The sequence below is a fragment of the Camelus ferus genome, chromosome 16, assembly GCF_009834535.1.
Source record: "Camelus ferus isolate YT-003-E chromosome 16, BCGSAC_Cfer_1.0, whole genome shotgun sequence".
In the NCBI taxonomy this organism is placed as follows: Eukaryota; Metazoa; Chordata; class Mammalia; order Artiodactyla; family Camelidae; genus Camelus; species Camelus ferus.
In genome coordinates, this window is record NC_045711.1 from 38,341,196 (window position 1) to 38,366,230 (window position 25,035).

The 25,035-nt window shown below is 36.7% G+C and overlaps 1 protein-coding gene and 1 non-coding gene across 4 annotated transcripts in view; one reads left to right on the top strand and one right to left on the bottom strand.

Annotated features, from left to right (window-relative positions):
* The window catches only part of SMG6 (SMG6 nonsense mediated mRNA decay factor), a 191,333-nt gene that overhangs the window by 120,553 nt on the left and 45,745 nt on the right, over positions 1 to 25,035 (top strand). The gene's annotated exons all lie outside the window — the stretch shown is intronic.
* LOC116656944 lies at positions 23,118 to 23,225 on the bottom strand. Its single transcript, XR_004311947.1, has one exon. It is a non-coding gene; the product is annotated as a U6 spliceosomal RNA (small nuclear RNA).

Sequence of the window (25,035 nt, forward strand, 5' to 3'; positions counted from 1 at the left end):
ATATATATGCAAATATTTTCTCCTATTCTGTGAGTTGATTGTCTTTTCACTTTCTTGAAATTTTTAACTTTGATGAAATTCAGTTTATCTGTTTTTTCTTTTGTTACTTGTACTTTGGTGTTGCAAACACATTTTTAAACAGTAAAAAACTGGAAAGTTTTATCACCAGAACACCCTAATAAAGGAAATTTCTTCTACCTGAAGTACATACTTTAGAAAACTATCCCAGATGCAGGCAGGAATGGTTTGCCATGATGGTAATTACAAAATTGGATCAGATTGATTACAAAAGAATCATGGAGTTGGGAGGCCCCTTAGAAGACAGCATGGTCAATCTACCTAATTAAGAAATAGTTTTCCAGTGTCCTTGTTGCTTCTGCTTCAGATACTTCCCACAGTTTACTCTGTCATGAGACAGTCACTATTTAAAATATTCTTTCTCAAACTGGAAACAATCTGCCTTTCTGTAATACCCACTTACTGATCTTAGATTCTCTTAGAGTTACAAAGCCTTTTCTCTCTATATCTGACACATCTTAGTATACTTAAGAATCCTCCTTAAATCTTTTCCCTAAGGTAAACATTCACCGGTACAATCAATTAGATTCTTGACTAGCACTATCAAATAGAACTTCTTTTGATGGTGGAAATGTTCTGTTTTTATACCATCCTAAATGGTAGCCATGTATGACTATTGAGTACCTGAAATGTGGCTGGTGCAACTGAGAAACAGAGATCTTAATTTAATTTTAATTAAACTGAAATATCCACATGTAGCTAGTGGCTATTATATTAGACACTCCAGGTCTAGATCATTCTCCTGGCTGGATTCCTGTATACCACTGGTTCTCAAATTATGGTAAATTATGGTCCTGGGGCCAGCAGCATGAGATTCACCTGGGAACATGTTAGGTATGTAATGTTTTAGGCCTTACTCCAGCCCTCTGAATCAAAAACTTTGAGGGTAGAGCCTAACAATCCATTTTAACAGGCTCTTTTGGTGATTCCAGTGCAGTAACAGGTTCTAGTTCTTCAAGGTTCCTTGTTAGAAGCAGTGCTCGGACATGGTCTGACCTACATTGAATCTACCTGAAGAGTTTCAATGGCTTTAAAAAAAAGTTTGAATACTTTTATGTAAATTTAGCACATTGACTATATATTATAAAATAAATAAGATGTGGTTATGAATAATTTTTAAAAAATAAATAGTAAGCTGCAGTTCAGCAGGAAAAGAGTTACTGAAAACTTTTCCCTAAATCTCACACACAGCCTTGTAGTGCTGGAATTAGAACCCTGGGCTTTCGACTCTTAGCCTGGTAATGCTTTCCATCTATCAGGCTGTTTCATGAAATAGGCCCCGCTATTTGTTTGGTTTGGTGTCTCCCAGAAGAGAAAAATCTGGTTCCTTGGCATGTATTTCACCCTACTCCCTTTGGGAGGCATTCCTGCCTGCTCTTCAGCCACTTCCCCCCTGTCAGGATGCTTCTATAGTCACACCCGATGCCCTGGGAACATCTCCCCTGGGGAGTTTAACAAACTTCACCTATATAGTTATTTTGCTTTAATATGATTTTTGTCCTCTTGAGCTTGCAATGTAGAAGAGGAGCTGGCTTGTTCTGTTGCTGGCCTTGAGCCAGATGTCATAACTTCAGGCAGTGCCACGCTGCATATCTCCAGCAGTTTGAAATGGAGAACGGAGTTAGAGATAAGATCAGCAGCTTTAGGTGATGGCATTGTTTCAAATAAACCATGCATGACCCAAAGCTTCCACTTCAAATGGGGAATGAAATTGCTTCATCCTTTGACAGCTTGCTCCATGAAAGAAATTTATCTTCACTTAATTGCTTTAGATCCCAAGAGGCTACATACAATAATTTCTAGGAGATAATTATATCAGAATTTTAAAATATGTGACTGTGAACGTGAATATGTAACTGCAATGGACAGGGAGGGACCAAAGGTCCTGCTGAACTTGCTGGTAGGTTTCTGTTCTCATTCTGGAGTTCCCCTGGGTCCTATCACCACTTACTCTGAATCTGCTGATTGAGATGCAGGGTCCTCCATATAATCCTGAGCTGCTAGGGTTAAACCATCTTGTCTACTACTCATGTGGCTGGGTAGCGTTTTGCTCACACTCCTGCCGAAGCTGGGACGGGTCAGGCTGGCTGGCTGACTTCCGGCTGCATGTCTTCATCTGGTCCGGCTGGGCACAGTCTGTCTATGCTGTGGGCCGGAGCCACTGGGGGTTCCGGTCAGTGGCAGCTGAAAACCAGCAAACTTGTTGATTTTAAAACATGACTATTTAGATGTTAGAGATAAACTTCCTGTAGATGGGGACAGCCTCCTTAATCTAGGCATGTTTGAATTTCCAGGCCTCCTTTTCCTGGACTTTCTGTTTGAGTCTAAGGCTCCCACTCTGTCATTTTCACTAATCCCAACGACTACCTGCCTTTACCCCACATTTTTCCTCTCATTTCTGAAATTCCAGGGCCTCCCCAACCTCTGTGAACTAATTGTATTTCCATGTTGTGATATAACAGCCCCTAGAAAGACCAGAGGCATTTTCTGAGTATGAATACGGTTCTGAGTCATCTCTCACCCCTTTCTGCCTGCATCTACCTTTAAGACTACACACTGAACATTAAATTGTGAGCTCCTTGAAACTACTGTCTTCTAGACATCAGTATGATGGTGTGGATCTCACAAGGGCTTGATAAATACTTCCTTTGTAAGTGCCAGTGGGGCAAAGCTGGATGACTGGGTTTACAGGCACTCCTGCCCTAAAGACAAGGGAGATCTGACTTGGAGGTCAGGGGGACTTTCAGATTCTGTACTAAGATCAGAGCCAACATAGAAGGAAGGGGCTGCCAAAATTAAGGTGGTTCAACTCAAGCAGGAATCTGCAGAGCAGGAGATTTCCATTTCCCATCAAGTTCTTCCCAGGCCAGTCCCATGGAGCCTTCTGCTCACTGGGGTCATTCTCCAGGTGTCCTTTGTCCTTCCTTCTCACTTGATCAGGGTCATACTCCTCAGGTAAGTCAGAGGGGAGTGTTGCCTCTTCTTTTAAACTCCTCCCCCAAGAAACCTGACAGCTATTATGAGTAAGCCAATTTGCATTTGGAAAAGGTCACACTGGTTTGCCTCTAAGGGAAATCTGCAGCAAGTACTGTCACATCATTTCTTGGATTCACATCAAGGAGTTTTTGAGGGAATTACACTTTTGTTCACATCTAAAACACGAGCACCTGAGTAGCAGCCTGGAGAGGTCATCAGGGTCAGGGTGTTTGTTCTAACGTGTGTCTTTCAAGCTGGAAAAACATTTGTCTGGTACCCTCTCCTTCTAAAGCTTTTTCTCTGTCCTGCCTATCAGCCTGATAGTAGAAACCTAGGAGAAGCTGCCCAGTTCTCAGCTGAAATACGTAGATCATAGTTAGAAATGTCTAGGGTTGTCCGCACAGATGGAGCAGGCCAGTAAATTATTGATCACTTGTCCTTCATGGGATTCGGTCAGCATTGTTGAGGAGTATCAGTCCTTCATTAGGAGTTAAATCACTTGCAGTATTATTTTAACCAAAACTCCCATCCTCTTTATGAAGATACTAATTCTTCAAGTTGACAAATTGCTTACTTTGACAGCTTTATTTGCTATACCAAGCCTTCCATGGTCAGTAACCTTGCTTCAGGCCATTGTTTTTAGTTTGATCTTCTCCTAGGAGCAGAACTTGCCTGTTTCTCCTGTTTTATTTAATTAAAAGAACATGCTAGGCTTATTTTTTTAAACAATCTTTTAATTTTTTTCATTTATTTTTATTTTTGTGGGGGGTGCAATTTGTTTTTATTTATTTATTTATTTTTAGAGGAGGTACTCAGGATTGAACCCAGGACCTTGTGCATACTAAGCATGTGCTCTCCACTTGAGCTATATAATACCCTGTTAGACTTCTATTAGATACATAAGGACTTATCAGGAAGGGTAATTGAATTTCAAAATCTGAAGTCTTTAAACCAAAAAGCCAAAAAAGGATCTGGCCCTTTCAGGGAATTAATCATCTTTGGAGCATTTTTTGGTGGATTCCATGGATCTAGTTATTCTGGTGAATTTAGTAAAGCTTTGCCCTAAGGACATCTCTCACTCAAGACTGTGTGTGTGTGGGTGTGGGTGTGGGTATGTGTGTGTGTTTTGAACAATTATGTCTGTTCCTCTGGAAAGAAGATAACCCAATTCCCAAATAAGGAAGAGGGTACTCTGCAAAGATTTATGGGCCGTGTCAGGAGTAGGCTGAGAGAAAGCATTTTATTTTAGCACAGGTATTGAAAAGAAATGGAATAGATCAAATAGGAATAAGAAAATGATGGTGCAATTTGCTTCTGTTTCCTAGAGCTCACTATGTAGGCTGCACTGTCCAATAACAGTAGCCATTAACTGTGTATGTCTATTTAAATTAAAGTTCATTAAAATTAAATGAAGTTTAAAATTCAGTTCTATAGTCACACTAGCCATATTTCAAGTGGTTAATAGCCACATGTGACTGATAGCTACCATATTGTCAAGGGTAGATATAGAAAATTTGCATCACTGCTAGAAGTTTGTTGGACAGCTCTGCTTTGTGGTAAAGTCAAGAAGTATGACTTGATTATTGAGGTTGAAAGGTAATAACAGGATATAGAGAGGGAGACACTAAGATTTGAAGGGCAAAAGTGATCTCATTAGTAATGAATCAGGGTCAGAGATAGTGGACTCCAAAGAGTGGGAAATTACAAGATTCCTGTCAAGATAATTTAGTAGTGTATTTAACAGGATTACGGGGTTTTATCTTACCAGAGTGGTCAATTTTCACTGTCTTCTGAAAGAAATTTTTCTACTCTTATAAGCACAATGTATTTTCCTGGATTTTTTTTCTAATCCTTTTCTTGGTCTTCATCTTTGTGGCCCTCCTGCCATCGTCACCTGCTTTTCCTTTCCAAATGCCTGTCTTGTCTTCATTGATAAAAAAATCAGCATTCTACATAGTGCTGTTGTGAAGTGTTATTTCACTTCCCAGAACAACTCTATAGATATTGCCCATGTTTTACAGGTGAAAAAACAAAGATTTAAAGAGATTAATTTATGTGAGATCATATAACAGTAATAATCCAGAACCCAGATATATCTTTTTAAAAAATTTTTTATTGAAGTGTAGTCGGTTTATAATCATTAAGTATTAAGTTTAAGTAAATATGAACCCCAGCTACAGAGGCATAAATACATCAGGTTTTATTCCCTCATATCAGAGTCCAGAGATAGGCAGTCCAATGCTAATATGTGCCTCCACCAAGTTGGCAGATGCCACAGCCTCTTCCAGCTCACTACTACAACATCCTAGGATGTGGCCCTGACCCAGAATGGCTGCTAGAGCATCAGCAGGCAGCATAACGGAGAAAGAGGACATGACATAGTGGGTTCTCCTCACACTTTTAAAGAGACTTCTTTAAGGTTTTACATAAAACTTCTACTTCAATCTCAGTCACATGGCTACGCTAGCTGCAGAGAAAGGCTGGAAATACATTCACCTAGTCAGGTAGAAATGTACCCAACCAAAAATCAGAGTTCTTTTATTAAAGAAGAGGAGGAGGCTGGGTATTGGGAAGTAACTGGCAGCCTCTGCTCCAACAACAGTTTGATTTTTGATCTAGTGCTTTCCCACTGTTTCATGTTGTCTTTGTGTCATTAGCTAATGATTTAGTTATCCACTCCTCCAGGGCTAGCAGTTTTACCAAAGAATTAAGCATAAGCTCTCTCTTCCAGTTGAATAATTCCAATAAAAGCTACCGTTTATTGAGGACTTGCTATGTCTTAGTTGTTATTCTAAGAGCTTTAATCCTCACAACCACCCTCCGTGGTGGGTACTATTATTAGCCTTCATTTTTTATTTAGGGAAACTGAGGTGCAGAACCGTTAAGTGACTTGCCCAAGGTTACGCAGGTAATAAATAGCAGAGTCAGAATTCAAGCCCAAGAAATCTAGCCCCAGTGCCCACCCTCTGAGCCATGCTGCTCTGCGGGCCTCTGAGGGAAGTGTTGTAACTGCCTAAAGGTAGGTGGTGGCCTTCATCTCCAGGCACAGGAAGAGCCTGTCCAGCTACCTCACCACAGGCATGCCATTCTCCTCCGCGGGAATATTCATAAACTGTGTTAAAAGCATTGTATATCTGATGTGTCTTCTTACTTTTCCATTCTCTATTCCTGATCTTTTTCTGTTCTCCCAAACCTGATGCTGGGAAAAGAGATTGTGACATGCTTTAGATCTTTAGAAAGTTCATATCCGTGAACTCATGTTGGAACTTGCATGAGAAGATTGTACTAGGCGATTAATTAGGTGTTTGTAGAGAATCCAGAGGTTCAAAGTTTCTTTATCTCATTAATGGAAATTTTGTTTCCAAATATGTATATTTTTAATTTTCTCTTCTTCCCACTCCTCCAGCTCCTATGTTGTAGTTCTGTCTGTGGCTGGTGAGAGTACCACCCATTTGTCACTCCACGTCCCTTCCCCATGGACACCCCACAGAGACTGGTGCTTGAAAGGACGGTCAGTATGTAGCCTGGACTTCTCTGCAGGGTCAGACATCTTTCCTTAACTTCCTCTGGTAGGCTTGACTTCTGGCACTGACTTAATATTAGGTATTTATTGAGCACTCCTTGCCAGGTACTATTGTGGTTCTAGGAATTCTGTGGTGAATGAGACAGACACAGTCTCTTACCTCATGGACCTCATGTTCTAGTTAAAGGGAGACAGGCAGTAAAAAAGTAAAGAAATAAATAAGTGAAATAAATCCAGCTTGTGTTAAATACCACAGAGGAAATAAAATGTGTCAATTTGATAAGAGACTAATTTTGGGAGTTGATTTAGTCAGTCACACAACCTTATTCCAGCACCTACCACTTTGAGCTACACTTTTACCTCCCTTAGAGTAGAAGGACCAATGGCCATGAATGGAGCCTGCACTCCACCCTCCTGCAAATTAGAATTGTCTTGATAACTGATCCTAATCTCTACCCAATTGTTTGGGTTTTGGGTTTTTTTTTTTTTAAGAAATGATTTTTTTTTTTTTAAGAAATGATTCTTACATAAAGAAAAATAGTTAACAAACACCTGGGTACCTCCACCTAGCTTTAAAAGAAATAATACATCATAGATACAATGGAAGCTCCTTCTGTTACCCTGTTGAATCCCATTTCTCTTTCTCCTTTGGTAAAGGTAATCACTATCTAAATGCATTATATCTGTATATCTTTTAAATATGTATAGATCCATAAACAATATAGTACTATTTTGTGCATTTAGACTTGTACACATGGCACACTGTGACCATCTGCTTTGCTTACTCAACATTACAGTTTTTAGATTTATTCATGTTGATGTCTGTTGTTTCTTTCATTTTAATTGATAATCCATTATGAATGTACCATAATTTATTGATCTCTTTTCTTATAGATGCATACTTTTTAACCACTGCCAACAATACTTCAGTCTTGGGGAGGATATAGCTCAGTGGTAGAATACATGCTTAGCATGCACGAGGTCCTGGGTTCAATCCCCAGTACCTCCTCTAAAAATAAATTATTTTTTAAAAAAACCAACAATACTTCAGTCTCTTTTTTACTAATGTGTGAGTTTCTCTAAGAAATATATCAGAAACAGAATTGCTACCTTGTAAAGTATACTCACCATCAGCTTTGCTAGCTGTTGGAAATTGCTTTCCAAGGTGATCATATCAATTTACCTATGAAAGTAAACGAGTTCAAACTTTTCCACATTCTCACCAATACTGGGCATTTCCAAAGTTAATTTTTGCCAGTTTGATGAGCTTTAAGTCATATCTTGTTTTATTTTTCATTTTCCTTGTTAGTAGAGGGTTTAAACATTTCTTCATATGTTTATTAGCCATTTGAATTTCCTCTTCTTTGAATTCCACGTTCATATCTCTGCCCATTTTCTCTCCTTATTTCTTCTAATTGGTTCATATAGATTCGTAGGTCTGAATGTGAATCCTTTGTCAGCTATGTGCATTGCAAATCTGTAAAACCCTTGTATAGCTTTTATTGCTGATTTGAATATTGTATTTTCTAGTTGACTATTAGTGGTATAAATCTGAGTGCTGTTTTTTCTGTCTATCAACTTGAGTTGTATTAGTTCTAATAATAGACGGCAGAATAACAGAAATCCTTACTTTGTTTCTGACTTAAGTAGCAATGCTTCTAAATTTGTATCATTGTCTGCTATTTGCCATAAGTTTCTGATAAATATCCTTTATCAGGTTTAGGATATTCCTTTCTATTCCTGGTTTGCTGAGGTTATTTTTCATCATAAATAAATGAGTTAAATTATGTTAAATATTTTTTCTTGGTCTGTTAATGACATACGGTCTTTCTTTTTTGACCTGTTAGTGTGGGGATATACATTAATAAATTACTTATTACTGATGTGCAACCATCATTTCCTTCCTAAAATAGCTCGCCATGTTCTTACCCTTACTCCTTTACTCCCAAAATGAACATACTCTTGCTTATACTTGTTTCATGGGAAATACATCTTTATTTTCTTAAATGTCTTTACTCTAATGCCTACATGCCATTTATTCTTCCTATACATAATTATTTGAGCAACAGTATGTGTTTTATACATTTATAGTGCTAGGGGACTACAGAACAAGAAACTTGGAATCAAATCTGAGTAGGCTGCACTAAAAGGACAACCTTACCTTAGTAGAGAGTTGTGGGAAATAAATTTTAAAAGTATTTAAGAGGGGAGGGTATATCTCAGTGGTAGAGCCCATGCTTAGTGTGCTGGGTTCAACCCCTAGTACCTCAATCAAAAAAAAAGAAAAAGAAAAAAAAAAGTATTTTTAAAATTATATTTGTAAAAAAATTTTTTTTAATGAAAAATAAAATGTTAGGGAATAACGTGACAGATTTAGAGGTATGGAGGACTAATCTGGTGGCAGTGTTTAGGAGAGAAGAAACAGTAAAAGAGGCCAGTCAGAGAGCAGTGTAATATCTAAGACTGACTGTGGTGATGAGAATCTAGCTCAGACCAGCAGCAGCATTATAGTATGATTTGGTGTTTCCTTAAATATAAGTAGGATAAAGGAGGGGAGAATTGAATATCTTTATAAAATTTTGAGGCTAAATAACTAGTATATTTGAGCTACTGTTGATTAAGATGGGCAAGTTGGAAAAGGAAGCCTTCCGGGATGCATGTTTGAGGTTGGAAACTTCTAAGGAGAGGATAACCACCTCTGTGCAGCCTCCAGAACATTGGCATATGCAACTCAGTGAATACTTTTTGGTGATGTCACTGGTGGTGAAAATGTCAAAATCCTCTGAGAGGCAGTGTGGTGTCGAACTGGAAAGAACACAGAAATCAAAATTAAGAGTTTGAATCCCAGCCCCACTTATAAGACTGTGGGCCTTAGTTTTTACACCTAAGAAGAAGGAATAACACTACCACCCCCATAAGTTGTTTTAAATATTAAATGAAATAGCACTTGTGAAATAATGCTGTAAACTTTCAAATTCACATCATTAAGGGGGTTTACAGTGGTTAGAGAGGCTATATCAGAGTAACAAGTAGGCAGGCTAGTGGTGCACTGAGTAAGAGATAAGGCAACTAGAGGCAGCATTTGTGATGGTCCTGCTGAAAACTGGATCAGGTGGTCTTTAATATAGCTGTAGATCAGTGCTTGTCCAGTAGGACTTTCTGCAGTGATAAAAATGTTCTACTCTGCACTGTGCAGTATGGTAGCCATAAACCACATGCAGGTGCTGACACTTATAATGTGACTTGGTGCCCCTGAGGAAATGATTTTTTTAATGATTTTTAAAAATTTTTTAATTGTGGTAAAATGTACATAACAAAAAATTTACCATTTTAACCATTTTTTAATTGTTATAATTCAGTAGCATTAAGTACAGTCACAATGTTCTGCAGTCATTACCATTATCCATTTCCAGAACTTTTTCATCATTTCAAACAGAAACTCTGTATCCATTAAATAAAAATTCCTCAATCCCCTCTCCCCTCAGCCCCTAGCAACTTCTTGTCTACCTTCTGTCTCTATGAATTTGCATATTCGTGGTACTTTATATAGGTGGGATCATACAATATTTGTCATTTTGTGTCTGGCTTATTTCACTCAGCATATTGTTTTCAGGGCTCATTCGTGTTGTAGTCTGTGTTAGGATTTAGTTCCTTTTTATGGCTGAATAATATTCTAATGCTTGTATATACTACATTTTATTTCTTCATTCTTCTATTAATGGACACTTGGGTTGCTTCCACCTTTTGGCTAGTGTGAATAGTGCTGCTGTGTACTTTGTGGTGTACTAGTGGTGTACAAGTATCTGTTTGAATCCTTGCTTTCAATTCCTTGGGTATATACCTAAGAGTATAATTACTGAATTATATGGTAATTCTGTGTTTAACTTTCTGAGGAACCACCAAACTATTTTCCACAGTGGCTGTACTGTTTTACATTCCCACCAGCAGTGCACAGGGGTTCCAGTTTCTCTACATTCTCACCAAAACTCATTGTTTTCTGGTTTTCTTGATAATAACCATCCTAGCGAGTGTGAAGTGGTATATCATTGTGGTTTGGGTTTGCATTTTTCTAATGACTAATGATGTTGAGCATCTTTTTATGTGCTTATGCCATTTGACTATTTTCTTTGGAATAATTTATTTTCCAGTCATTTGCCCATTTTTTAATCAGATTGCTTTGTTGTGGTTGAGTTGTAGGGGTTCTTTATGAATTTTGACTGTCAATCCCTTAGCAGATAGATGATTTGCAAATGTTTTCTCCCATTTGGTGGGTTGTCGTTTCACTATCTTGATAGTGTCCTTTGGGATACTAATGTTTTTAATTTTGATAAGTCCATTTATTTTTATTTTGTTGCCTATATATTTGATGTTGGATCCAAGAAATGATTGCCAAATTCAGTGCCATGAAAATTTCCCCTTGTGTTTTCCTCTAAGAGTTTTCTAAGTTTTAGCTCTTACATTTAGGTTTTTGATCGATTTTGAGTTAATTTTTAAATATGATGTAAAGAAAGGCTCCAACTTCATTCTTTTGCATGGGAATATCCAGCTTTACTAACACCCTTTGTTGAAGACTCCTTTCCCCATTGAATGGTCTTGGCACCCTTGTCAAAAATTGATTGACAGTACATGTGATGGTTTATTTCTGGGCTCTGTGTTCTCTTCCAGTCTGTATGTCCTTATGCCAGTACCACACTGTTTTGATTACTGTAGCTTTGTAGTAAGTTTTGAAATTGGAAAATGGGAGTCCTCCAGTTTTATTCTTTTTCAAAATTGTTTTAGCTATTTTGGGTCCTCTGAGATTCCATATGTATTTTAGGATCTGTTTTTCTGTTTCTGCCAAAAAAAAAAAATGCCATTGGGATTTTGATGGGGATTGCTTTGAATCTAAAGATCACTTTGGGTAGTACTGTCATCTTAACAATATTAAGTCTTCCAGCTCATGAACATGGGATGTCTTATATTTATTGGAACTAAATTTTTTATTATATTTAATTTTAGGTAATTAACATTTAAGTTTAAACAGCCACATGTGGCTATTGGCTATTGTATTAGATAGCACAGCCCTAGAGAATCATCCTCAGATTTTCTTTCCTTTCTAAAACGTTGGACAGTTGTGACACCTGAGAGGCCTTGCAGTACCTGAATCATCTTTGGGCTCAGGATGACTGCACATATGAAAAGCATGGTTATAGAGGCCTGCCTACAGGAAGGTGTATGTCCCTCCAGGTGATATCTCTGTCTCTGTCTCTCTCTCTGCCACATGAGACGACCACACGTTGTCATGCAGCATCAGGTTCTGTCTCCTCCTCTGTTTTCCTTTTGAAAGTGTCTAGTTTGCTTCAGTATGGAAGAGAACCAGTTGCTTTCAAAAAAGTTAGCAAAAGACAGATTCTGCTTCTGGCAGAAATGGAACTCCTTCTGCCTCTTCCTACTTCCATATAAACAGAGACCACGGCACTCAAAATGGGTCAAGTGTTCGAAAAGAAAGTTCCTTTTGAAATGAAAATGGTGATTACTTTAAAGCATTTATACCTTGTTTATCACACTGATGCTATTCTCATGGAAACAATAGCAGACAACAGAAAGTGCCTTCAGATGCCAAGAATTGTTGTACTCCCAATTCCATTTTCCTTGAGGGTCAGGAGTCCAAGAGATCCCTGCACATCACAAAAAAAAAAAAGGGGGGGGGGGGGAGTATAGCTCAGTGGTAGAGTGCATGCTTAGCATGCATGAGGTCCTGGGTTCAATCCCCAGTACCTCTGTTAAAAAAAATTAGTAAATAAATAAATAAACCTAATTACTGCCCCTTTCAAAAAATAAACTAAAATAAAATAAACCTTTAAAAATTATTTTAAAAAAGAAACAGAAAATAAAGGATGAATGCTAGAATTGATTGATTAAACTAGGAAACTCCCTTTCCATGTCCATTCTGTTAGGATGCATAAGAGCTGTGTCCATAGGACTGTTCACAGTGGTCGGCCTGCTCCCCTCCTTAGCATCTCTCTAAAGACTCCCTAGGGAGATCTGTACATCTTCTCAGAGTAAACAGGAAAACTTGACAAATAAAATTGGGAGTCTTAGAGTCTAGAGGCTCTCAGACATGGGTCTTTAAGAAGATGCCTTTGGCCTTGGGCAGCCAGGAGCAGTAGGTTTGTGGTGTCTTTGTATAAACATTTTATTATGATTCTCCTGCAGGGGAGCCCTCCAGTCAGCTTCTAGACCAGAACTGGAACCTGTATGTCCTGGCCTGCCCATAACCGCTCTGTATCAGCCTTTCCTGAAAATAGGCTGGAATTGGACGAGCTCAGTAGCTACTCACTTCTCTAAATATGCTTTCTCCACTTTACTGCCCTCTAGCCTACACCCCAGCCTCATTCTCACTCCTCTCCTTATGTATACAGATAACTTCTTTGTTGTAACATTTGGGTTGATCTACCACAACTCTACCAAAATTCCTGTGCTAACCACTTGGGTGTTCTGGTGTCAGAACTTAGAAGTGTCCCAACTGTCCCACCCAGCTTCCTCAGTTCTCCTCTTTCTCTCCTGGGTTGTGCTGGAATGATATTCCTCTTGGATTTCAGTGTGTGCAGTCTTCTTTGGGTGGAGCCTTGAGCTGTTCACAGGAGTGCTGGTAATGTCTGGCCTTCAGTGCTGCCAAAGGCAAAAAGCTGGCCTCTTCTCCGTTTAAAGCACATAGTTGGATTGCTGGGGCAGTGTTAGATGGAGGGTGGGGTGACCAAATACCACTTTCTTCCTACTGTGTTTTCAGGAAATGATTATAAAGGAGCTATAAGTGCGAATGAAGTCTGAAGAATGGATTGGCATCCTCCCCTGCATCCCCTACTCCGGGGGGAAAAAAAACACCCAGATGAACACACACCCAGATGAACACACACACACACACACACACACACACACACACACACACTCACTCTCTCTCTCTCTCTCTCTCCCTCTCTCTCTCTCTCTCTCTCTCTCTCTCTCACTCCTACACTCCTCCATTAGGCTCCATCCCAGATCCACACCCTTATTCTGCTGGACTTAATTTGGTACTATTTCAGAGCAAAGAACCTTTGTTAAACTATCTCCGTTCTCTTCCCTAGAAGAGAACTCAGCTGTAATCAGCTGAATGAGAGCTGAACTTTCCCTTTAGGCAAACTGTGGCTTCCACTTCCCTGTCCTCTCCCCTCCCAAGAGCAGTAAGGGCAGAGAGGCACATAGATGGAAGGAATAACCAGTGCCAGGATTTCATCCCTCAATTAGGGAGTGGGGTTTTCAGAACTAGTAGTAAAATTGTTTGCAGAGACAGTTGTCAATGAACATCAACACACCTCCATTCCTTTCTTCCAGCTGCCTCTTTCCCTCTACAACCCCTTCTCCTGGTACCTCCATGGAGTTTAAGCCATATGGCTCTTATGAATCTGTCTGGAGTCTCCTAAAGTGGTAGATTTTGCTGTGCGCAGAGCACAGCACCACTGGGTCTGCCCCTCCCCTCTCAGCAGCTGTTTGCCACTGACCGAGGTGGCGACTGAGCCTGTGTGTGTGGCCGGAGTCAGTGACGAGCCTCCCACCCAGACCCGGGGAAGCCCTCGGCCAGTGTGGTTCCTGTGGCAGCAGCCAAACACGCCAGAGCTCCTCATACCTTCAGGGCTGTGGTGTAACAGCCAGCTTCATGCGGTGGCATTGTTTAGTGTTGGTTGACTTGACTTCTCTGTCCCCACCCTCTGTATTTAAGGGAATCTGGCCATCGCCCAGGAGAGAAGAAGCTGGCACTTGCAGAGTGGCTTCCTGCTGCCTCTCTTGTAGTAGGAGCCAGGACCACCTTCCATCTCTGCTTTCCTATCCGTGTGGCAAAGGCAAAGGACCCTTCTGTGCTCAGCCTCCCATTGCGGGGTTTCAAGTTGCCTAAGATCAGGACACGGCTATCTGCCAGGTTATCTGCCCAGATAAACATTTATTGTTTACAGGAACGTGTTTCAGCTGCTCTGGCTGATCCCACTGGTGAGATCTTCTAGTTTCTTGAGGTTTTAAGCCAGTATGTGGGGCTGACGTCCAGACAGAGAACTGCTGGAGCTGGAGAGGTTCTCTCTCTGTGACTGGCCACTTCTGACTTAGCTTAGCCATTGCCCCCTCCCCACCCAGTGCCAGAGCCAGATTTATATCTCTCAGTTCCCAGCCCTGCCTTCTGGGTATTGAAACTGCCTCTCCATTTTCAACATTTCTAGCCTTTCAAACTTGAGGATTTATGTAAGAGCCAGCATTATGACATAAACAACTGAAGGCTTCCTTTAGGTGGCAAAAGCAGCATTCTGACACTTAACTCTGTTTTTCTTAATAACTAGTGAGACAGCCATTTACTGAAGGCAACAGGGATAAAGACAGATTTTCTTTTTTTAATACAAACAGCCATGTCGACTGCATCCAAATGTACACTGTCTTATTTTCTAGTGTTATAATTGATTTCCAACATTTTACTACACTGCAAAGTTGTACAATGAGCTCGCTTATCCTCAGCATCTAGATTCTGTCCATTTTCATCTAACTGTACTTACTTTGTCATGTGTCTGTCCATGCATCTCCATCCATCATCAGTTTCTTTTTTTTTAAAATATATTTTTATTGGACTATAGTCAGTTTGCAATGTTGTTCCAATTTCTGGTGTACAGCACAGTACTTCAGTCATATAGGAGCATACGTATATTCATTTCATACTCTTTTTAACCATAAGTTACTACAAGATATTAAATATAGTTCCCTGTGCTATACAGTATAAACTTGTTGTTTATCTATTTTATATATAGTAGTCAGTATCTGCAAATCTTGAACTCCTGATTTATCCCCTTCCACCCTCTTCCCCCTCAGTAACCATAAGTTTGTTTTCTATGTCTGCAAGTCTGTTTCTGTTTTGTAAATAAGGTTGTTTTTTTTTTTCTTTTTTTAGATTCCACATATAAGTGATAATCATATGGTATTTTTCTTTCTCTTTTTTCTTTTTTTATCAGTTTCTTTTTGATCTGTGTCATCAATTCACTTTCTCTTAATCCTTCTGCATGCATATATATCATTAACTAAAGTTCAGTATTTGTTCATGGCTTTTTCATTTGAGGTAAAATTTACATACAATGATATAGACAAATATTAAGTGTCCCTTTGCTAGCTTCTGGCAAATACATGGACCTATGTAACCCAAAACCTATCAAAATATAGAATCTCATTATTATGCTCTCTTATCTCCACTTTTACTCCCAGAGGCAATCTCTGGGGAACATCATGGATTAGATTTGCATTTTTCAGAACTTCATAAAAATGGCACCTTATAGCATATACTCTTTTGAGTAAGGCTTCTTTCATTTAGCATAAAGTTTTTGAGATTCCTCCATGTTGTCACATTTATCAGCAGTTTATTCTTTTTTATTGCTGAGTAGTGTTCCATTTTATGAATATGTCATAGTTTATCCATTCTTTAATTGATTGATTGATGGCTATTTCCAGTTTGGTTCTATTATGAATAAAGTTGCTATGAATAGTTATACATAGATCTTTTTGTGAACATGTGTTTTCTCTTGGATAAATGTCTAGGATTGGAACTGCTGAGTCACATGGGTAGATGTATGCTTTTTACTGGAGACTGTTAGACCTTTTTCCAAAGATGATTGTGCCATATTACACTCCAGCAGTGCATAAGAGTTCCGGTTGCTCCACATCCTCATTCGGGAAAGGGGAATGGTATATGGTCTGGGTTTTAATTTGCATTTCCCTGATGACTAATATAGAATTTATATACTTTTCCTTGTCCTTATTAACCATCTGTATATCTTCTTTGTGAAGGATCTGTCTTAGATCTTTTGTCCATTTTCTTTAATTGACTTGTTTGTTTTCTTGTTACTGAGTTAAAAGATTTCTTTATGTATTCTGTATACAAGTACTTTGTCAGATATATATGTTTTGTGAATGTTTTCACTCAATCCATGGCTTGCCTGCTTATTTTCTTAACAGTGTCTTGTTGAACAGAATTTTTTACTTTTGATGAAATCTAATTTATCGTGTTTTTCTTTTATGGCTATTACTTTTTGAGAGCTTGAAAACTCAAGTCATATACACTCTCCCCCATCCCTGCACAATAGTTTATCCTATTAACATTTTGTATTAGTGTAGCTCATTTGTTAAAGCTGATGAGCAAATATTGATACATTGTTATCAACTGAAGTCCATAGTTTACATTAGGGTTCACTCTTTGTGTTGTATGTTCTGTGGGTTTTGACAAATCTATAATGATATTATTCACCATTATAGTATCATACAACATAGTTTCACTGCCCTAAAAATAACCCTGTGCTCCACCTATTCATCCTTCCCTTCATCTCCTCTAGCCTCTGGCAACCACTGATCTTACTACTGTCTCTATAGTTTTGCCTTTTTCCAGAGTGTCATATAGTTGGAATCATACAACCTTCAGAATCATTGGTAGTCTTTTCAGATTGGCTTCTTTCACTTGGTATACACTTAAGGTTGTTTTGTGCCTTAATAGCTTCTTTTCATTCCTGAGTAATATTCCATTGAATAGATGTACCACAGTTTCTTTATCCATTCACCTGTTGAACATCTTGATTGCTTCCAAGTTTTGGCAATTATGAATAAAGCCGCTATAAACATTTTTGTGTGGACATAAGTTTTCAACTCGTTTAGGTAGATAAAAGTTCCTGGTGCTCCACAGCCTCACTAGCATTTGGTATTTTCTGTATTCTGGATTTTAGCCATTCTGATAGGTATGTAGTGTATCTAATTATCATTTTAATTTGCAGTTTTTAATGGCTTAGGATGTTGAGCATCTTTCTATATGTTTGCCATCTGTACACTTAGTCTAGTGAGGTGTCTGTTCAGATCTTTTGCCCGTTTTTTAATTGGGTTGTTTTCTTATTGTTAAGTTTTAAGAGTCACTGATTGATTTTTTAAATGTTTAAACAAGCTTGCATTACTTGAATAAACCCTCTTTGCTGCATTGGATTTGCAAGTATTTTGGTAAAGATCTTTGTGTCTGTGTTCACGAGGAATATTTATAATGTTGTTGTTATATCTTGTCAGGTTCTGGCATTAGAGTTATGCTGACCTCATTAAATGACTTGGAAAGTTCAACTTCCTTCTCCTCCTCCATTTTTTGAAAGAGTTTATGTAATATTGGTGTTAAATCTAAGTTGTCAAACTTATTGGCATAAAATGGTTCATAATAATGTCTTACTATCATTTGGATGTCTGTAGGATCTGTGTGTAGTGACATACAGATTATTTAGAAGTCTGGGGTTTAATTTCCAAATATTTTGGATTTTCCTGGATGTCTTATTGTTATTGATTCCTAATTTAATTCCATTGTGATCAGAGAGCATACTCGGCATTATTTCAGTCCTTTTAAATTTATTGAGACATGTTTTATGGCTTCGCACATATCTATCTTGAAGAACATGCTGTTATGTAAAATGAAAAGAATGTATCTTGTATGGTGGGTGTAGTTTTTATAGGTATCAGTTAGGTCAAGGTGGTTGATAGTGTTGAGATCCTCTGTGTCTTTGCTTATATTTTATGTAGTTGCTCTATTAATTTCTGAGAGAGGAGTGTTAAAATCTCCAAGTATGATTGTGGGTTTTATGTTCTTCCCTTTAATTTGTCCATTTTTATTTCCTATATTTTGAAGCTCTGTTACTAGGCACATACACCATTATGAGTGTTACATCTTCCTGATGAATTGACCGTTTTATTATTGTGAAAATGTCCCTCTTTCGTCTCTTGCAATGCCCTGAAACCAGTTTTTTTCTGATATTTAATATAATCACTCCAGCTTTCTAATATTTATTATTTGCATGGTGTATCTTTTCCCATCCATTTGCTTGTAACCAGTCTGTGTCTTTATATATAAAATGTGTCTCTTATTGACAGCATATATTTGAGTCTTACTTTTTAATACATGCTGATAATCTCCTCCTTTTAAATTGGAGTATTAACATTTAAGGTAATTATCTCTGTGGCTGATTTAGGTTTACAATTTTGTTACTTGTTTTCTGGTTGTCCCTTCTGATTTTTTTCTTCCTTTTGTACCTCTTATACCTACTTTCCTGACTTCTTTTAGATTATTTGATTTTTTTTTTTTAGAATTCCATTTTAACTTATTTATTGGTATTTTAGCTGTTTCTGTTTACAGTTTTTGAGTGGTGGCTTTGTATATTATACATCCTTAACTTTTCAGACTAGATAGTTACTGTTGTACCAGTTCACATAAAATGTGGAAACCTTGCAACCATACAGTTCCAGTTACGCATTGCTCTGTCTTTTATTATTATGGTTATTATATGGTATGTATTGTATACTATAACATACATGTGTATATTATATACTGTATATATTATAAGCCCCACATGACATTGTTACAAAGTTGTTTTTGTTTTTTTGCTTCAAAGACATGCAAATTTTATCCCTACTAACTTAATATTAGCAAACATTTTAAATAATGCTAAATCCCTGTGCTGATAAGGCTGTGTGTGTGTGTGTGTTAAAATATACGTAACATAAAATTTACCATTTTATCTGTTTTTATTTTGTTGCACGTGCTTTTGGTGTCATATGCAAGAAATCATTGCCAAGTCATAAAGATTTTCTCCTGTTTTATTCTAAGAATTTTATAGTTTTAGCTTTCTTTTAAAACATTTTTTATTGATTTATAATCATTTTACAATGTTGTGTCAAATTCCAGTGTAGAGCACAATTTTTCAGTTATACATGAACATATATATATTCATTGTCACATTTTTTTCTCTGTGAGTTACCATAAGATCTTGTGTTTATTTCCCTGTGCTATACAGTAGAATCTTGTTTATCTATTCTACAGTTTTGAAATCCCGTCTATCCCTTCCCACCCTCCTCCCCCTTGGCAACCACAAGTTTGTATTTTATGTCTATGAGTCTATTTCTGTTTTGTATTTATGCTTTGTTTTTTTGTTTTTGTTTTTGTTTTTTAGATTCCACATATGAGCGACCTCATATGGTATTTTTCTTTCTCTTTCTGGCTTACTTCATTTAGAATGACATTCTCCAGGAGCATCCATGTTGCTGCAAATGGTGTTATGTTGTCAGTTTTTATGGCTGAATAGTATTCCATTGTATAAATATACCACATCTTCTTTATCCAGTCATCCGTTGATGGACATTTAGGCTGTTTCCATGACTTGGCTATCGTAAATAGTGATGCTATGGACATTGGGGTGCAGGTGTCATCCTGAAGTAGGGTTCCTTCTGGATATATGCCCAGGAGTGGGATTCCTGGGTCCTATAGTAAGTCTATTCCTAGTCTTTTGAGGAATCTCCATACTGTTTTCCATAGTGGCTGCACCAAACTGCATTCCCACTAGCAGTATAGGAGGGTTCCCCTTTCTCCACAGCCTCTCCAGCATTTGTCATTTGTGGATTTTTAAATGATGGCCATCCTGACTGGTGTGAGGTGATAAGTTTTAGCTTTTAAGTTTAGGTCTTTTACCGATGTTGGGTTAATTTTTATGTATGGTGTTAGGTAAGGAACCAACTTCATTCTTTAGAATGTTGATATCCAGTTTGTAAAATGTTATAATTTTTGCTATAAACATATCTATATATCTTTTTTAATTTAAGAGAGTAGAAAAACTGTTGTTTGTATTTACCCAGATATTTACATTTTCTTTTAGCTTGAAGAGCTTTTGGCTTTTCTTCTAGGGCAAATTTGCTATAAATTCTGAGTATTCTTTTATTGGAAAATGTCTTTATTTCACTTCCTTCTTTAAAGATGTTGTCACTGGATGTAGAAAATTTTCAGTAATTTGAATATGTTCATCCATTGTCTTATGGCCTGTACAGTTTCTGATAAGACATCAACACTTGTTAAATTGTTGTTCTCTATATATGATCTTTATATGTGATGGGTCATTTTTCTCTGCTTTGTAGATTTTCTCTACCTAGTTTTCAGCAGTTTGGCTGTGATATGTCTAGACATGATTCTCTTTGTATTTATCCTGCTTTGGGGCTCACTATGTTCTTGAATCTGTAAAATGTTTTCTACTAAATCTGGGTAACTTTCAGACATGTTACTGAAGTTATTTTTTTCTGCTCCAGTCTCTCTCTTTTTCTGGGATTCAGTTACACATACATTAGGCCTTTTGCCATTGTCTCCCAAATCTCAGAGGCTTTATTAATTTTTTTCTTTTTCTTTTTCTCTTTAGATTGGATGATTTCTGTTGTTCTGACTTCAAATTTACTCACTTCTTTGTTGTCTCCATTTCCTTTAAGCCCATCCAGTGACTTTCTTATTTCTGATATTGGATCATTGGGTTGTTTTGTTTCAGTTCTAAAATTTCCATTTGGTTCTTCTTCATAGCTTCTGTTTCTCTGCTGAGATTTCCTATCTTTTCATTTATTTCAATGTTTTTCCTTTATCTCATTGAACAGCATGATGGTAACTTTTTCAGTAATTTTACTGTTAATCCTAACAACTGTGTCGTTTCAGAGTTGGTCTCTGTTTACTATCTTTTCTTGAATAGGTCACATTTTCCTGTTTCTTTGTATATTGAGCAATTTTTGATTTTATCCTGGAATTATGAATGTCATATGGATTTTGTTTTATTCCTCCAGAGAGGATTGATGCTTTAGTGTATGAGGCAGTTCAGTTGACTGAACTCAAACTGTAGGAGGTCAGACATCCATTCTATTTGTCTGCTTTTTTGGTTTGTTTTTACATTTAATCTACACATGCATGGTTCAGAGGTCAGCCAGAAATTCGAGTATTGTGTATACACAGAATATGGGGCTTCCTCTCTCTGGCTACCCTCTTTATGAGATTTCCTCCCTTGCTTTTTAGCAGCTGTGATTGTACCGAACTTTGTCCTTTGTTTCTGCAGGCTACTAAAGACTAGATTTTTCAGCACAGTTTTAGCTGTGCTGTATGGGGCCATAAACTGTGGCCTGCCCTCAACCTGTAGATTGGGAGGAGGGGAGAAAGTTGACTGCCCCAGTTCCTTCTTCTGAGTGTCAATACCTCTCACAAATCTGCCTGCTTTAGTTCACTCTCTAGTGCCTTCGGATATTTGTTTTGTAATCTTGCCCAGAATTTATCATTGTTATTCACAGGAAATTTGATCCAGTAGGAACTTATTTAGTCACGTTGGAAGCAGAACTCCTGCACTGGCTGACTTAGAAATTTGTCCACATGTATATTAGTGCTATTTCTACCACTTAGAGTTTTGGAACCTCTGCTTTCTGGAATCCATGGCACATTCTTTTGAATATCTTTAAGGATGGCGAATCTTCAGACTTCAAGTCTTGCATCAGTTTGTTTGTTTTTTTTAAATTTAAATAGCCAGAACAACACTTGGAATCAAGAATGGTAGATATTTTTTGCAGTAAATGATAAATATAGTGAGCAAGTTGAGTTACTCCTTTTTAAGGTCAAAAATAAAGTGGGTCTTTGAAATAATGAGAATTACTACTACAGTTAATAAACTCATTTTTTAAATGTTTAAAAGAGAAATTTTCAGGTACTTTTGAGCATTGCCGTTGCCATTTGTATATCTTCTTAGGGAGTTAACGGCTAACATCCTTTGCCCCCCTCCCCCCCTTTTCTTTTTGGAATAGTTTTCACTTATTTTTTTTTGGAAAAGGGCTTTCTAAGAAGGGTTGGAACCCTTTTCCAATCATTTATATTAAGAATACTTTATACAGTTTGTCCCTTACCTTTCATTATTTATGAGATTTTTCTCAAATGTAAGTGATTTAAAATCTTGTGTAGCCAGATGTTTCCATTTTTTTCTTTATGAAATTTGTTTTTATGCTTAGAAAAATCTTCCTAACCTCAAACCAAGTGAATAATCATGTTTTCTTCTCATTATTTCACTTTTTGAAAAATTATTATTATTAAAATTATTATCTGGAATTTATTTTCCTGAATTATGTGAGATAGAGATCTAACTTAATTTTTCAAAATGGTTTATAAAATAGCATCATTTATTAAATAATTTATTTTGTCCCTAGTTAACTAAAAGTTGAGCTTCATCATATGATTGATAGATAGATAAATGCTATGCTAAAATCTATGTAGAGAGATACAGATGCATACTAGCATCTGGTTTTTTTTTTTCTATTCTTGAAACATAACTTTACTGTTTTAGTTACCTTAGCTTTGTAATATGTTTTAATACTAGTGATGTGAGTTTACACACATTTCTTTAATGTATTTTTTGTAGTATACCTTTGGCTTTTCCTACCTACTTATGCTTTATGCAAACTTCAGAATAATTTTAAATACTTTTAACTCCCCCTGCAAAATCCTCATGGTATTTTTTTTAATTGAGATGTAATTAACATGTTAACATTAGTTTCAGGTGTACAGTATGATTAGTTATGTGGATATAATGCAAAGTAATCGCAACAATAAGTCTAGTTAACATCCATCACCACACATAGTTAAAAATTTCTTTTTCTTGTGATGATACTTTTAAGATTTACTCTCTTAGCAACTTTCAAATATACAGTAAAAGATACGGAACACATCACAAATTTGCTGGTTATCCTTGTACAGGAGCTATGTTAATCTTCTCTGTATTGTTCCAGTTTTAGTATATGTACTGCCAAAAACGAGCACTCCTCATGGTGTTTGATTGGAATTACATTCACTTTAAAAATTTTTCAAAGATTTTGAACATTGGTATAAGTTTTCTTTATTTATTTATTCTTATTTTCTTATTAGAACAAAGTATTCTCTAAATATCAATTATTTTTATGTCTCCCACAATTTTTCATTAATTTTCTTGCTATAGTGAATGGGATTTTTTTCCATTATATCTTCTAAATAGTACTTGGGAAGAGCTAACTTATTTATATCCAGCTGTCACATTAAATTCTCTTATTAATTCTGTGTTTTTAGCTAGTCACTTTGGATTTTCTAAGTATATTCACTTCAAATAATGACAGTGTTACCTCTTTTTCAAAAGTTATATGTCTTTTTTCTGATTTCTCATTGCCTTGACATCTCCCACCACTCTCATGTTCACTTACTCCTTACTGGCCAAACTGCCCTACTTATTCTTTAGTTATATGAAACAACTCATGCCTCTGGGCCTTTGCACTTCTGTTGCATTCATCATTATCCTACAGTGTATTTACTTTCTAATGTCCTTCAAATTCCTGTTCAGGAGCCAGCCTTATCAGAAAATTTTTTACCAGTAATCTATAAAAATGAACAATCTATCCCAGACACTCTCTGTCCCATTACTGGACTTTATTTTTCTTCTTAACACTTACCATCACCTACCTGACAACTGATTTTGTTTTGTTTTTGCTTTGCTTATTTATTGTCCCCAACTAGAATGTAAAACTTTGATTTTATTCACTGTATTACTCCCCAGTGCTTAGAACAGTGCCTAGAGAATGGATCCTTCCCTGTACCACTGATAAGCATTTATTGGCTGAATAAGTAAGTGAATTGAAGGAACTTATTATCTATAAGGCATCTCAGACTATAGAAGTTTTGGAAAGAAAAACACTGACACCTCCTTTTTCTGTTTCTTCTTTTATTGTGTATCTTTTCAGAATTTTTAGTTCTAATGTCAAATTTTTAGGCAGGATTATTGATATATAACATAAATATATACAGTAAATAGTCCACCAATGTGTTTAGTTGGATGAGTTTTGACAAAAATATACAGTAGTATAATATCACCACAATCAGGATGTGAAACCTTTTCATCACTTTTTGTGTCAACTTTGTTGACTTATAATATCCAAAAAATCATCCATTTCTCTGAAATCTTCACATTTTTAAAATCTCTTCACTAATTAAAAATTAAGAATACATTATTTTATCTGCTTTCCATTTCTAATTATATTTCTATGTTATCTGATTTTTTTCTTTAATTTGTTAGCAGTAGTTATTTCTTAGTTTTCGAAGACTAGCTCTTATATTTATTGTCTTCTAATTCATTAATTTTTATTTTAATGTTTATTTTCTTCCTTTTATTTTTCTTGGACTTGTTTTGTTTTTCTACATGTGTTGATCTTTTATGTTCATTTGTTTTTTATTAGTTTACTTAAAGGCTTTATGGCTTTGAATATGCCATTACTCATACTTTGGCCACATTCTGATTCGTTTAGATGTGTGCTGTTCTAATGATCATTTTCTAAGTAGACTTTGATTAACATTTTTATTTTTTCTTTTTGATTCTGAAGTTACTTAGGAGAGTTTCGTTTTTTGGATTTCTTGAACTACGTCATTTAATTTCTGTGTTGCGGTATTTTTAAATTTAATTTATTGAGGTAAAATTCATACAACATATAAAATTAACCATTTGAAGGGAACAATTCAGTGACATTTAGAATATTCACAGTGTGTGCAACCAGCATCTCCATACTTACTGCATCTTAATTCCCATTGTTTATCTTTACTTTTTAAAATA